Genomic DNA, 17,089 nt, shown 5'->3' with positions numbered 1-17,089 from the left:
AATTGCTTTTTGCCAGTCATTTTATCATCTTAGCAGATAATCAAATAGATTCTTAGCTAAACTCAACCTATTACACCTCATTTATTTCAGGTGTTACCTGTTATATTTCTGACATTAAGAATTATTAGTGTAAGTATAATTTTATCAGTCCTGAAATCTCAAACTTGCACTTTAACTGCTATAAAATATTATCATCCTTTTATAATTATTCAAATATCAATGACTGTTTTGTGACTTAATAAGCCATATAGAAATGTGTTTCCTAATTACACACTTCACCTAACTCATAAGTGTACATGCTACACATGCTCATCCAACAGTCAGGAGATGACTTACTATTGTCTTGAGTTTATATTCAAAGATGCACAATTTAAGGAATGCAGTTCTTCACAATACAGGGTGTTAATGGAGCATGAGAATGCTTACAGAGGGCTGAACTAATAAAAACTCCCTTCATATCAGCCCATTAAATGTCTTTTCCTTAAAAGTGGCAAGCCAACCAATGAATGAGAATGAAAAAATAAAACATCATGAAACAGGAGTTATCCCTTTCAAATATTAATTTTTTAGAACTAACTTCTACTATAGAACGTGACTTATATTGATTCATTTTACTTGAGTTTATTGCTAGCTATTTCTAATTTTCTGCTGCTTGAGAGTTTCAAACATTTAATGACTTTTAGTCATTTTGAGACAATTCACCTACTTAATCCCCCTACCTCTTCTGCTAGAACTCTGCTTCTCAATAGGTCTCCTTCCAACTTTTATAGTGTGTGTGTGTGTGTGTGTGTGTGTGTGTGTGTGTGTGTGTGTGTTTGTGTGTGTGTGTGTGTGTGAATGCCTCACTTATTTTAAATTTACCTTCCATGTTTCAATTTTTATGTGTACATGCATGTGTAGAGGTGGCTTCTGAGGCCAGAGGAGCTCATTGATGCGTAGGAGCAGCAAGCACAGGTGGGTATGAACTGTCCAGTTGATGTCCTCTGCAAAATCAGCAAGCTCTCTTAACTGCTAAGCCACATTTACAGCGCAGCCCCCTGAGTTTAATTCCAGTTTCTTGCCCTTGCATGAGTGAGTTGGGGAAATGTTATCTTGGAATCTGACCAAAAAGATGACATTCCCTCTATTAACAGCCATTAGTTGCCCATCATTGGTCAATTAGGGTTAGGTCTTCATAGGCCCCTCCTCATGTCCTTGATGAGATGTTGACAGGCCAGATTTTCTGCAGCCATTACAGATCTTGCAGGGACAAGAACAACAGCAGCAAGTTCACTACTGCAATGGCTGTGCCCAAAACAGAAGATACTCTGTGTTGCGCTTCTTTCCTTCCTCTGCTCTTTAATACTTTCTACCGTTTCTTCTGATTTGTTCTCTGAGCTTGGAGGAGGTGAGATATCTGTCCCATTTAGAGCCAAGCAGTCCATGATCACTTGTTCTGTCATGGGAGCCATTCGTGGGTTTCAGTACAGAAAGAATCTTCTCAACCATTTGATTCTAGGTGTTTCTTTTACACTTCAGGCAGCACTCCAAATTTATACAAGACCTTCGGAATACCCACTACTTTTAAACTTATTTGTGTTTTTAGTGTGAGATAGCTTGGGAATGAATGGGAAAGAAAGTGTGGTTGAACAGTGATGTGTTCGGGTGTTGACAAGGTGTCATTGTACTGGATTATTTGTGCTAACTTGACAGAAGTTAAAGTCAGGGGAGTGAACCTTAATAAAGGAAGTATCTCCATAAGATCCAGCTATAGGCAAGTCTCTGGGATATTTTCTTAATTAGTGATTGATGGGAGAAGGCACAGCACATCATAGGTGCTATCCTCTCTGGGATGCTGGTCCTAGTTCATGAGAAAGACATGGGGAGCAACCAGTAAGCAGCATCCCTCAATGGCCTCTGCATCAGCTCCTGCCTCCACTTTCCTACCTCATTTAAGTTTCTACTTTACTTCCCTAAGTCATGGACTGTCACCTAAAAGCATAAGCTGAAATAAACTCTTTCCTCCGCCAAACTGCTTTGGCCATGATGTTTCATTGCAGCAATAGAAACCCCAAGACATAAATCCACCCTTCTTATTTTTATGGTATGAATAGAGAAGAAGTTACTGTTTAGAACACAAGAGAGTGGGTGAATTATTTGCCTCTTCATCAGTGAATTACTTGCTTCTAAAGCACAAATAATTAAGTCTTATCCCCAAATCCCATGCCAACCCCTCAGCTGTAATGATAGCGATGTCCAATCCCAGTGCTGGGTGGTAGAAGCAGGATGTTTAGAGTGCACTGTCAAGCTGGCCTGAAATAACTTGTGAGATTCAGGTTTTGTCTCAAAAAAGGTACAGTATACCTCAGGTTTCCTCAGGATGATGCAAGAGTTTCACCTCTGGCATTAGCACATAGGACACATACATATACTTGTACCTGTACACACACAAATGTACACACGCACACACACACACACACACACACACACACACACACACACACACCACTAAAGAGGAACAAAGATTGCTTTCATCTTTCATCATGGAACATGGAGCTAGCTTTATATGATCCACACTCATTGTTATGTTAAAATTGAAGGAATTTAGCCAGAAGCAAACAATTCATTTATTTAACTAAAAGTAAAACAAGTCAAAATGCTCATATACAGTTGATATGTCACAGCAAGTATTCTGAGACTTGAGAAGTAAGGCACAGGACATAAGGCATGAACTACAACCTAAACAGGCATGGACTTAGCACAGAATGAGTTGATACGTCTGGGAACCTAGGTATGCAAGCATCCTCCAAGAGTGAACATCTAGGCGACTTATAGAGAACTGACATGGTACCAGCAGTTTCTCAGTCCGTCATTCCTTTCCCAGGGTGGTGGTTAGATTGATTTTACTCTCTTTACCTGTTCTGCTTTGAGAAAAGCCAAACTGCAAGCCATTTTATGTCCATCTCACTATGCATAGCTTAAATTTGCACAATTGTCTGGATTTTAAATATATATATATATCAAAACACTTGTCTTTTTATTTACTCACATAGAAGGGCTTAAAGAGGAATTTAAGAAGCAGCTGGAAAGCTTTGGAACAACTTTTACTATGAACTTTTGTTATGCACTTTATAACATGTGCTTTTGACAACCCTCGTGGCTTTGGTATTTCGCTTCATTTTCAGATCTGCCTGTCTTACATTTTATTGTTCAAAGGTTCTAGCATATGAAGAATCCCTAGAGTTATAAAATATCTTTTGGGTACAGTTTGCAACTCCGACATTTATTTTGTGCCAGCTTTTTCTGTGACACCAACTGACTCTAATACAAAAAAAGAAAAACACATTTTTATCTTTGGTAAATCCTATAGCTTCTAGAAAACTCCTGTAGCTTCACTTTGAAAAGAAAAAGTGTAAAGTATTTAGTCATATCCTAAACCATTCAGCATGCAGGTACAAGGGGTACTCTGGCATGGAGAAATGTCTCACATGGGACCAGTAAAAAAAATAGAGCCTTGGTCCCCAGCTTGGTGCTTTGGGAAACTCCACACTTACATTCTTCTTTTTTACCATATGCTCTTCAGAAAAAAAAACAAATAACAGTGCAAGCATTGTCATAGCATTTTATTGGATTTTATATTAATATGAAAAAAAAAACCAGAGTAAGAGGGCACAAAAGAAAACAAACTCTTCTGACCTGCTACATAGTGGTGCACTCTGATATTCCCAGGCAAGAAGATATCATTTTTCTGTCTGTTTTTATTGAAATAATTCAAGCATTTCCCAATGGCTAGAAGTGCAACTCTGAAACACAAACACATTATCTTTTCATCACTGTGGACTCAAAAAGTGCCTTAATCATCCACTGAACTGTAGGTCCTTGTCATTTTTTTTTTTTTTGAGACAAGGTCTCACTGAAAATTTCAGGCTAGTCCTGAACTCATTCTATGACACAAGTAATCCTCCTGCCTCAACAACCTTCTATGTAGCTGATATTACAAACCTACATTACCAGGCCTAGCTTACATTTATTTTCTATATTGGATCAGTTTATGCAGAGTTGCAATTTTATTGAGATATTTAGCACTTTTTTTCCCTACCACTCTGAAAATATCTGTGTGATTCCTTTTGTTTCTGACCAATTGCATTTGGGGGTGGAGAACAGGTCATATTTTATGTTCACAGAATGGCTTGTTGGTTTCTAATTGGAGTTGTGGGCACTGTATGTGGTGTTTGTGAAGATAGTATTATTTTTATATGAAGAATTAATTTTCACTATTTCAAGCAAGTGATATGGCCTGCACCAGCTCTAATCCTTGTCCATGCATGCTCGGCTACAGCTAAAGTTTCCCTGAGTGTTTTCAACTAATACTGGGCCCATTTCAACTAAGACTGTTTCCTAGTGCATTTATAGACATCACACAGCCACAGGGCTGAGTACGTTTGGAAGCAGAGGTCAGCAAATGTTTTCTGTAACTTCAGTTACCATGCTCCATTTTCTGCTTCTGTAAATATTAGTCCAGAATAAAGAAGCTTAGAGTTTATGACCATTCCTATAGCATGTTATGTAGGAAATATGCTTTCCAGGCATTTATACTTCTTATGTGATTTAGCTATAGCACAACTTCAGCCAGCTCTTATTTATTTGAAAGTTATAATGAAGCATTTTTGATTCCCATAAGGCCCTCCATTTTAAGTGTAGTCAATAATTTAGGAAATGTATATAGCTATACAACCATCACCATGTTTTTATTTTAAATATCGCCAATTTCCCATGATGTGTCTTTGTCAATAAGTCAGAGATGAAGGTAAAAAGAGTGATTCAGATACTATCTCAAATATTGAGTTTTCTAGCAATTTCATTTAAATGAATCATAAATTATATAGACATTGGTCTTTGTCTTTTTTCTTGACAAAATGTTCCCAAGAATCACTTAAGAGTTCGGCTGTTATCAGTATCCTGGTGCTTTGCATTGGTGGTTCCTATCCAATTACATGGATACAGAATAGTTACTATTTTGTAGATTCTTGGATTGTTTTGAGGATTCTGATTGGCTAATTGGTTGGTTTTCAGTATTGTACTTCATTGTTTTTAATATTGTACTTCCAGTAAGAACAATCCAGTATTGTCCTTATACTCTAAGATTGCACAACCTTTCTAAAACTATGAGGGATTTATATGGAATTTTAAGTTAATTCCTCACCATTCTCCTATTATAAATGATTAAATGACTTGACAATATGACTATACCTAGATTGATATGTAGTCGAAATTTAAGGAGTATCAATGATTTTCAGCTCTAGAGAAAGGTATTTTAAGATTTTCTGATTGTGTTTGTTTCAATACTTTAATAATAAATTACTTGGAATATGTGTCAAAATAAAAGAAGGGCTAATAGTGTTGTTTCTTTGGACATTTTAAACTTGGTTTCTTCTGTAATTGGGTTGGAATAACCATATCATATTTCTTATCTAGATGCTCAGTTTATATAGGCTCAGACATATAGTCATGTGTCTTTAAAAAACTTAAATATTATGTTCACCTAATAAATTATTATCGCTAACAAACCATGCCAAAAAATCCCAGCTACTTTGGAAACATGTTTTTCACACATAAATTTACAGGCAAATGTACATCAATTTGGTCAGTAACACCAGTAACCATGCAAGCTCATGTTTTATATAAAACAACTTCAAAAAAAATAAATCTTTCTCAAACTTAGACTTTTGTAATTGTCCAAGCCAAGAACCACCAAGTATTATCCCAAAGAAGCCACCCAAAACTACAAGAAAAACTTTCATTTTATTCTGGTAATAAAAATTGACATAACCACCTGCAGTACATCACATGAAATACTTAATATACACTGTAGGAAGTTTATATTATCTCAGAAATCATAGACTTTTTACTAAAAACAACTTACCTATTTGTATACATTATCTCTTAAAATATTCATTGTTAGAGTATTCAAATTTCAAACAAACCACAATTGTGAAATGCAGCCACTGTGTCACAAATTAAAGAAAAACATGTATGAAATTTTAAAATAAGATAAATGTTGATGTAATTTTGTAGTTAATATATATTTTCTACTTATCAAATACTCAGAATTTTCTCTAGGAGAAGGATGTCATTAAAATGCAAATATTAGCAAAGTCTTACTGTGCACACTTTGTCCTCATCTGATCTTATTAGACATACAGATTGAGCATAATGTCTTTCTTCTCTCCTTCAAAAATATCACCACAACAAAAATGACTGCTAGTACAGGTGCATAATTTTTTTTACTTTAGTAGTAACTTTCAGGAGTAGCTATCTGCCTTGCAGGAGCCTTTTAGTGGAAAAACTAAGTAACTATCAAAGAAATTCTTATTATGGTATCATCGCATTTCAAATAAAATAAAATGCTGTTTACGTTCAGTTTCTCGCAGGAACATACTTTCTTCTTTTCAAATCCCTCCCAGCCGAAAGTGCAATAGAAAACAACTCAGAGAGTACAAATCATCCCGAATGTCTAATTTGTTCCATTCTGCCCGGCTGTGCCCATTGTTCCACACTAGGACATAATTTCTAATGAATTTCCAACCTCAAGTGTTTATTTGACCCTTAAGAAAGATGTGGGTACAGCCAAGGCAAACACATAAATCATGCTATTAAGGCACAAGTGAGAACGGATATGGTGCTTTCCAGTACAGTTTGTTCCTTTCACTTACACTGTAAGACAAGCGATGGGTTAGAAAAAAATAAATTCTTGACAATACTCACATAGAATTTAAGATATGAAAAATTTTCTTTTGTTTCCCCTCAGTACCTCAAATTGTTATTCCCTATATTGCATCTTTCTTTTTCAATAGCTGAGGAAGCTACTAAAAAACAGCTTTATCCATCTCACTTCTGCCACCGCTATTCCTCTTCCTCATATTGCTCTCCAAAGCTCAGAAACTAAAAACTAAAGCTGCATAGAAAATGCCCACTTCTTTAGAGTTTGCACTTACGTGCAGTTTATCAAGTCCATAATGAAAGAGTGTCTTTCCTATTGCTTGGGAGTAAGGAAAGACTAAAGTGCATCCGTGAGCTAATTCATGCATTCCTTCCCTCCATTTCCATCTTATTACCCTGCATTTTAGCCTTCACAAAGACTCACACATCTAGCTTTAGTTTCGTTACATATTAAAGGTACATCAGCTCACTTATTGTTTCTATAACAAAATGTCTGAGCCTTGGTAATTTGTAAAGAGAAGGTGTTTACTTACCTCTGAGATATGTGAGGCTGAAAACTCAAAATAGTATGCTGCCACTTCTGGTGAGGTTGTACCTGCTGCATCGTGTCATGCCTGAAGCAGGTTTGAGCAGTATATGGTAAGACAGGAAGCTGGAGAGTAAAAGGGACATCAGTTTTGTGATCCCTAAAGAGGCCTCATCTATTGAAGGTCTCTTTAACATTGGTCCAATGGAGAACAAAGCTTGGAACACGTGATCTCTAGAAGGATCCGTTCTGAAATCAACAAACCATTGCAGAAAGGACCTCTGTGGTTGAAAACAATGGTTGAATGCTTTATAAGAAATGGCTTCATAGGTTTAATCCATATTAGAAAATGACAATGAGCCATTTTCTAATGGCTCATCAAAGAGTGGAAATATTAGATTATCATTCAAGATATGAACATTATTGTCATGTGACACTTAGAAATGGAAAGAATTTTTTTCAAGACAGGGTTTCTTTGTGTAGCCTTGTGAGTCCTAGACTCATTTTGTAGACCAGGATGGCCTTGAACTCACAGCAATCCACCTGCCTCTGCCTCCTGAGTGCTGGGATTAAAGGTGTGTGCAACGTGTCCGGCGAGAAATGGAAATAATTTAATAAATTCCAAATGTTCTGGTGACAGAACCGACATGTTGAGGATTAAATAAAGAATAACTCAAATCCAGATTTTATTTTATTTTCAATAATTATGATAACCATTACTTCAGAAATCTTGACTCAAGGAAAGATTGTCCACTATTCTACTCCAGTACGGAATGAAACAAACTCTATCAAACCCAGGTAAAGTATCAGCAACAGAGGCAGTTAGTTATCTCTTCCTAAGCATTACAGCACACATGCATGCATACACACACACACACACACACACACACACACACACACAGAGGAAACAATACAAAAAGAATACGGATTTTTAAAAAAGAGTACACATATAAACCAGTCTTTGTTTAAGGTATGAACAAAACAATAAGTTAATGTTAGCAAATTAGATTGAAGAATCATAAGTAATCATTTAGGGGCTGGAAAGATTGCTCAGCAGTTAAGAACACTGGCTGTTCTTCAAGAGGATATCGGTTTGGTTCCCATCACCTCTACAGCAATGGTCACTCTAAAATGTCCACTTCTTATCTCCATGGCCATCAGGCATCAGGAGGTGCACAGATATACATGCTGTCAAAACACTCAAACATGTAATTTTTAAATTTTAAGTAAAAAATAGTAATAATTTATTTATAAAATAAGTAAAATATTTTACTTAGAAAAGTAAAAATGTGAGTTCATGATGTGATTCCACATTTAGAAATTATGTAGTTTAGTGACCATTAGGCATACAGTATAAATGAATGTCATGTGCTACCCCTCTTTATGCGCATTTCCAAAGACTTAGTCAATTTCTTCCTAGAACGTTCGCCCAGCAAGGCAAGTAGAATAGCACAACAAAACTAATCTACTTTCTACTTGGCTTTACCAAGTCTCTAGTGAGTAATTTACATCTCTGTGGCCTTCTCTCTAATTGGCTCTCAGTTTAATGGCCCCCAAACGTTAGGGTACTTTTACACCTCAAGTAATAAGTGCTTTTGATTGTTTCATTAAAACTTCCTGCTTCTCATTCATGAGTGGTTGAGTAACCTAGGGATAAGTAAATATTGTAAACACAGAAACAACTATTTACAAATATTTGCAGCTAGTAATCTATGTTCACTTATTCATTCACATTTATTTAATCTCACACTGAGCGAATGTTTCAGTGGTTCTGGAATGCTACAAACACTGATAGTTTACAATGTAAGAAAAGTTTACAATGTAAAGAAAAATGTAAATTTTCTTTAAAAAGTGAAAAGCTGAAAAAAAAATCTACATCTCAAGATAGGGACTATATATACAGACGCTACATCCATACAGTTTCACCAACACAACTACCTAGACAGGAGCTAAACAAGGCCAAATACAATAGCCATGCAAACTTTCACAGTGGGAAGACTAGGAGACCTAACCCTAGGAAAGAACTGTAGTCAGCTAAGGAAAGCTGAGAGTAGGAGAAATAGATAGATAGAGGGATAGATAGAGAGATAGAGAGATGGAGAGAGAGAGATAGATGATAGATAGGAAATATATATAAATATATAGATAGATAAATATTATGTATATATATATGTATATATATATATATATATGTTGGTCCAATTTGTGTAAGTTGTGGTTTCATTAGCAAGCAGAAGACATATAATTATTTATGATAAATAAGGAAGGCCCTGGGAAATGGACATTAAGCCATATGGACTGATGGGACAGAGTGACTGTCACCAGCCCTAAAACCAAGACAAGTCTAGAAGAAGGTCTTAGAATAATAAAGCAGACTATCTAAAGAGGCAGCCAGCCTATGAAAACTTGAAAAGGAGATTACAAGATGAAGCCATTCTACACTCGCATTTTCCCCTTCAACACTCCACTGGGTATCTCCCTACCCAAACCAGGGAAAGATGGAGCTAAGCTGATAGTACAGTCAACTCTCCAAGGCAAACACCAGGAATAAATAAGCTTGGAGAGGTAAATTGAGTGATAAACACGAAAGTAATCACAAACATTGTGCAAGTGTACAAAAACTAAGTGTATATCTAAACATTGTAATTAAAATATCACTAAGTCTTATCCATCACTCAGTTGAAAACTCTTCAGTACATTGAGAACTCCCAATTCAGATCATAGATACATTCTAATAGAACTTGTCTGTTGTTTTTTCCACACATCTTTTGCAAATAGATAGTAAATAAAGATAGGTCTTATGGAGGTCCATGTCTGTATCAACAATAAGTCAAATAGTGAGAAAATACTCCTTCTAGACAATTAAAGATAGCCAGGTGCAGTGGCACACACTTGTAATCTCCATGAGTTCAAGGCCAGACTGATCTACAAAGTGAGGCCAGGACAGCCAAGGCTACACAGAGAAACTCTGCCTCAGAATAAAAGATGAAGAAACAAACAAACAAACTAAATAACATCCAAAACTAAAGACTTAAAGTCTTCAGGAATCTACAAAATATATCAATAATGATAAATACACATAAATATAAAGGCTTATTTTCCCTTAATTTTTTGCCACTGAATGACATTTTAAAAATATGTAATTGCCATGTAGAGACAACAATACAACAAATAAAACCTCAATAAATGATTAATCATCCCTACACATATGCAAGCATACTATATTTGCATGAAATAATACCTCAGTTATTATCATGATATAAAGTATTAAAGATGCATATTTGATAGCTATATGCTTCCACCTCAAGAGCTCCAATCTTCTTATAGGCTAAACAATGCTTAAGATAACATAACGTTGAGTTACTTAGCAAGAGTACATAAAATGTATAAACAATTGTTAAATAATTAAACCCAAGAGAGTAGAATATATAAATGGCAAAAATGCAATTAGATCTCTATTTCTTATTATCAAGAAAATGAAATCTACCTACATACCTAAGTTGGATATATCCACTCAAATTAATATAATAAAGAATTTTAAATATGTCATAAATATAGACGAACAGATGAACAATTTGTAAAGCTGGACAATTCTACAATGTTATGATAAGCATGTAAATTCATATTTCCAAACGGGTACAAGCTATAAAGGAAATCTAAAATATATTAACTTATTAGGATTATAGGCTGTGTCAAAATTACATCAGTTTTAACCCTTTATAAATATTACCATACTAATTCTGTAAGAAAAACATCCATTTTGAAACAATTTAACATTTATAAAGATAGAAGCTTTTTATTGAATAAAATGCATTAAGCTTGATTCGTACATTAAAACTCTAGATTGAAATTTAAATTACAGCTATAAAAATAATTACATCTGCTTAATTTGGAGGATCTGAATGAAGCATCCAAGAACCAAGGAAGAGAGAGTGAGAAGAGGGTCCCTGAATGGTTTTTGAGGAAGGTCTGCAGAAGAGGATAATAATGGTCTTGAAGTTGTGCCATCGATGGCAGTCTGTCTTCTGTTCTATGCTCATAGGACGTTGGCTCACTGTGCTCTCACTTTGTGCTTAGGACTGAGAGAGATAACTTGAAGATGAACAGAACCTGTTCACTCCCATGGCTCCTAGAACGCTGTGAGGTCGACTCGCAAAGGGAAACAAGCAAGAATCCCTGCAGAGGTTTACCTCACAAGGAATGTACAGATGATGTCTCTTGTTGCCTGGGGAGACAGGCAGAAAAGAAGTACTGTTCACACAGTTCACTGTGAAACTGAAAGATTAATGAATCTTTTTTTTTTTCCATTAAAAACTTTGGCTTTATTTCAGAAAGGAAACATAATATTTTTACGTTTTGTATATGTTTTAAATTTAATTAGTTCTTTAAAGAGATATGAAGTTAAAATCAAATGCAAAACGCATCTAACCATAATGGTGTAAGCTTGATTTATATTAAAGGAATTAGTATGTACATGTATTGGATTAAAATTTATTACAGACTATGTATGGTGTGCATAGCTTTCAACTGAGACAATGAAACAGAATTTAGGGGTTCCATGAACACCCTCAAGTGATATGATGAAAGCTTCTTATACATGTTTTTGAACCAAAATTTCCATCTTCACCATCATCTCTGATGGTAACAAAGGACGAAAGAACGAGCTCGGCAAATCACAACCTCTGTGAGGGATGACACCTCTAGGATCTTACGTCCATTGCTACAGACTTTATAGGTTGTTCACCAATAAATACCCTTAACTTTTTATTCAAGGAGATCACATTTTATAACAGAAATAGCTTCTTAGACCGTGACTGGATGAAATAGATAGGATCATCTTAGCTCAAAAGTATTCACAACGTGAGAATTAGATCTTTCTACACCTAACTAATCTAATATATAGCTTCTAAATTAGACCATAATATACATACAGCCTATTGTCTAAAATATGTATTCATTAAAATAATGGAAGCATTTTAAAACACTAAAGATTGTAAGATTGTAGTCTCAAACCATTCCAGATGGGTAAAGTGATCCTTTTATTTGCTGCAAAGAGAAAAATGCTAATACTCTCAATTGAAATTCTGTGAGCCAAATCATTAATAAAACCCTGCAATCAGTAAGATTTGAATATATTATCTTAATGATGCTGATTATTTTAGATTTATAGCTAATGATAAGAATGGTATTTGTGCTATTTGTAAAAAAACGACTACAAAAGTGCTGGCGTAATTGTTATATCATCTATTGAGTGCCTCCTTTGTGCCAAGCCCAAGGGCATTCCTGTTTATCTAGTTCACATAATAACTTGTAAGATAGTTACTCCTAATATTCATACTTCAGAGGGGGAAAATGAGACTTTGAGTGTCTCAGCTGCCCCAAAGTCTAAGAAAATTCATTACAGACAAGCTGCACTCTCACCGTTCTATTTTCACAGGACAACACAATCAATTGTCTCATTCGTCCTTGATTTCTAAAGTAGTCTATTCAGGTTCTTAAAAGTACACCCAGATTTTGATAAAAACACAAAGCTAAGACCAAATTTTGTTAATGGGAAATATTTTTTCTTCCTTAACAAATCTGTTTTTAATCTGAAGGATGAAAATTAATCAGGTTTTTCATGGTGAGCCTAACTGTGGGCTGTTAATAACAATCGTAAAATTATCAGGACAGAGTATTTGACATGACAACATGGTGTGAACAAAATTCCAAATGTTAATTTCTATGGTGCACCCAGTGGCATTCCTATTTCTACTCCTGCATACTGATTCCTGTAGTGTAAATGGAGAAGTTCTTACAACTCCTTTCACTTTCTCTGGAAAGATAACTAGGTTTTGGACCCATCACTTGGTTATGGAATATTTGTGGTGATTTTTTTATGTGACTGTCAAATGTGAATGTAGTTTGTATTTAAAGCAGGTTTTGTTGGCATTTTACATTACTGAAATGAGTCACTGACCATGGCTTTTATATGTGAGGGGGAAGTGAAAATAGCCCTTTTCTGTTAATGAAAATAAGTAAGTGTCTTCCCAAATACAGCTTGTATTTCTGTAAATACAGATTCAAAAGTAGTCATGGCAATAAATAAAAATAAATAAATAAAAGAACAAACATTTAGGACTCAAACACCAGAAATCCTACTGATGTTTCATCAAAGAATACAAGCTACAGAAATGCATTTCTTTTCTCACCACAGAAAAAGTAAAAACATTACCTTCAAAGTTATCATGCATCAATAACTTTTGGTTCTCTGTAACAAGCAGGAGACATTTTGATTTCATATGATAGTTTCATTCTATAAGAACACTAGCCTCTAATTCATAGCAATCTTCCTGCCTTTTTCCTCAAAAATTATGGCATCACAGGCATGAGCCAACGATTTAAGACATTTTTTTTTTGTTTTTGTTTTGTTGAGACAGGGTTTCTCTGTGTAGACTTGGATGTCCTGGACTCCCTTGGTAGACTGGGCTGGCCTCAAACTGATAGAGATCCACCTGCCTCTGCTTCCCTAGTGCTGGGATGAAAGGCATGCGCCGCCATGCCCGGCCGTTAAAACAGATTTTAAGAGAAATTTTCTTCTACAAGTTACTGGGATAAAAGCTAAAAATAATAATAATAATGTTGAAAATAAATGATGCAAGAATTGTATACTTTGTTTTCCCGCTCTACATGAAGACTTCAGTGCTTATTTTATGAAATATTTTCAAAACTCATAAAAATAGAGAAGTATCTTTTGCAATACTGCAAAATGATCTTAATATTTATTACCCGTGTGATGGTGGATGCACATATTTTAAGTACCTTTTGAATAAGGATAACTTGATTTCAGAGACTGCTCAGAAATCTGAAATGAAGGGACAGTAGGCATGGGTTCCAATTTAGGAGCAAGGCCTGGAACAGTCTTTACCTATTGGCTGCTCTTTGATTCCCACACATCCACTCACCACAGTTCATTACCTCTTAACCCTGTTGGAGCCCTGTTTTACCAAATATCCACAAGATAACAGGAATGAATGCCCCTCCATTCTTCATAAGCATGGTTATTGCAAAGAAAATTTACACATTTGTTCAGATATACATATCTTTACATTTTAATTAATTTTCTTAATTTTATTTATATACCATAAACATGCCCCTTGCCTGCAGAGGCCAGAAAAAGGCATCTGATCTCCTGGGAAAGGAGTTATAAACAGTTGTAAGCCATCACGTGGGTGCTGATAATTGAACCCAGGCCTTCTACAGAACAGCAAGTGCTCTTAACCATTAAGCCATTAATTTCCCTCAGCCTCAGATGTGTGTATCTCTTTAAATTCTAACTATTTGCTACTGTCCCATGAAACTCACTGGAAAGCCTCTGTCTTTTATCATTCTTGATCACATCAAGTTGCCACTTTCCTTGGTGGTATTTTCAACTTCAATGCTTTCTTCAAATCACTTCAACTCCCTATATGTTTGGAATGCACAGGCCTCCCTAACATTATCTACCATTGGAGCATCACCTGTACAATGTCCTACCCCTCTTACCAGCAAAACTATTGTCATAATCATAACCTCTCACAGTTTTCCTCATTACATCACTTTTTCCAATGCCTAAAATTACTCTGGGTTCTGTAGCAGTTTAGGACTGGAGTGTTCACGTATATTAATGACTTCTACCAGGCTAGATCAAATATCATTAATGCAGAACACAGCCCTGTAGATGATCTGTGTTCCATGATATAGCCCACCAATATAAAGTAAAACAAAACAAAGCAGAAAAAAATGCACACAGTGTCAAAAAGCCCTAACACCCCTTCTCCACCTCTTATCTCTCATTTCTCTAACAGAGATCTTAGTAATTTCTCAAACTGTAAGCCATCACCCACATTAGTGCAAGTGCCAACTTTAGTAGCACAAGAAGCACATGAATTAAAGAGGCTCAGACCTAAGGAGTGTTCTTTGGATTGGCTTGCCCATCCTTTCTTGAAATGCATTTTAACCCATGCCTCCAAGGCAAAGATAAGAGAGCATCCCTAAAAACCACACGTCCAGGTAATAGATTCTGAACAACAGTAATGAATTCTGAACACCCTTCAGGGTACATAGGGACCTGATATGTAGGAAAGAAATGAGATTGGTCCATGGGTAATAAAGCATAGAACCACTATCATCAAGTGGAAAAACCCGGATTACAAAAATAAATTGCTACTGAAGAATCTGAAAGGTCTGGGCAGTGAGGCAGAAATTAAAAATAAAGAAAGGAAGGGGGAAATAACAGACATGAAACCAATCTTGAAAATGTTTTGGAGTTAGGGTTATAGAAAGAGAGTTTGTGTGTGTGTGTGTGTGTGTGTGTGTGTGTGTGTGTGTGTGTGTGTGTGTGCGTGTGTGTGTGTAGGGTAATTACAGATGATTTTTATAAGGACCTAGACCTTCATTTTTGGAAATTAGAGAGAGAGAGAAAATTTTTGATATTTTTGAAAGTAAATAACTTACTTTTTTCATTTTATCTTTAGTTATCAGCAGTTGATTAGATTGGTCAGATTTTCAAAATGTTAGTGTATCTTCTGATAGTAAGTAAGGATTAGTAGATGGTCAGTTTTCTAGTCCTCAGTTGACTTTCTATGGCTACATCAAGGTCCATTTATAACTAAGGCTGAGCTTATTCTATATCAGTACAATTCATCCCTTGAGGTATTAGCTCCCATACTCTGTATAGGACTTCAAGGCCTGCAAAGTTTGATGAGAGTATTTAAGGTCTGGCCTCAAATCAGAACTTATTAATGCAACAAATAATTAATTTGTAATTATTTATTGTCAGGCATTGTCTCTGCTTTAGATTATAAAATCAAGGAAGTCAGCCACAGTCAGACTTCAGAAAATAGGCAGTTGTCTTCAACTACTTAGATAGTATATTGGTTGCCAAGTTATTCACTAAGAGTTTCTAATAAAGCACTTTTGAAGAGAAAATGATTAGTTTTTACTCACAGCTCTAGAGGTTTAACTCCATGATAAACTGGTCTCATTGTTTCTGAGCAATATTGAGGCAGAACATCATGGTAGCAGGCTGTGACAGGACAAAGGGTCTTACTTCACCACATCCAGCAATCAAAGGGCAGTGGAGCAGAGGAGGAAGAAGACAGGTTACACCCTTTCAAGATATTACTCCAGTGGCCACTGCTTCCAACCAGCCCCTACTTCCTAATATTTACATTAATTTCCAGTAATGTTATCAAATTATGTATACATCAGTGGATTAATCTATTCATGAAATCAAGGCCTTCATGAGCAAATCTTCTTCCAGGGCTACATCTCTGAACACTGGAAACAAGATCTTCACCAGGCAGCCTTTTAGAGAGATGCTTGATATATGAAACACTACAAGCTCCTTTAGCCTTTACCACAGACTAAGTGGCCCAAACAGTGTAAATTTTACAGCTCTGATGGCTGATCCTGAGATGAGCATATCGGCAGGGCTTCCTCTGTCAGAGACCTGCTGACGGAAGCCTCCTAGTGTAGAACAAGAGAGGGGGGCCTCTGATATCTATTCTTATAAGGGCAATAACCTCATCATAAAAATCTCCAACATGGTATCATCTGAGTTTCATTATCTCCAGAAGGTTTCATCACTAAATACCTCACCTTGGAATTTGGTGCTTCAGTATATGACTGGGACACCTTTCAGTCCAAAGTAAAGGACAAGGAGGAAAGAGTGTTAGTTGTGATCAGCTTTGATGGGCTGCAGTAGTACTGCAAAATGGAAATAATATAGTGAAGTGGAGGATCAGCATAACAGCACTATTAAGGAGCCCTGAGGTCTTAGAATATTCTCCAAAAGAAGGAAACCAGTGCAGATTGTGTATTAGGGTCCCTAGAAGAAACTGG

This window comes from Acomys minous (assembly GCF_964271855.1).
Source record: "Acomys minous genome assembly, chromosome: 1".
NCBI lineage: Eukaryota > Metazoa > Chordata > Mammalia > Rodentia > Muridae > Acomys > Acomys minous.
Note: the sequence above shows the minus strand (reverse complement) of the source record.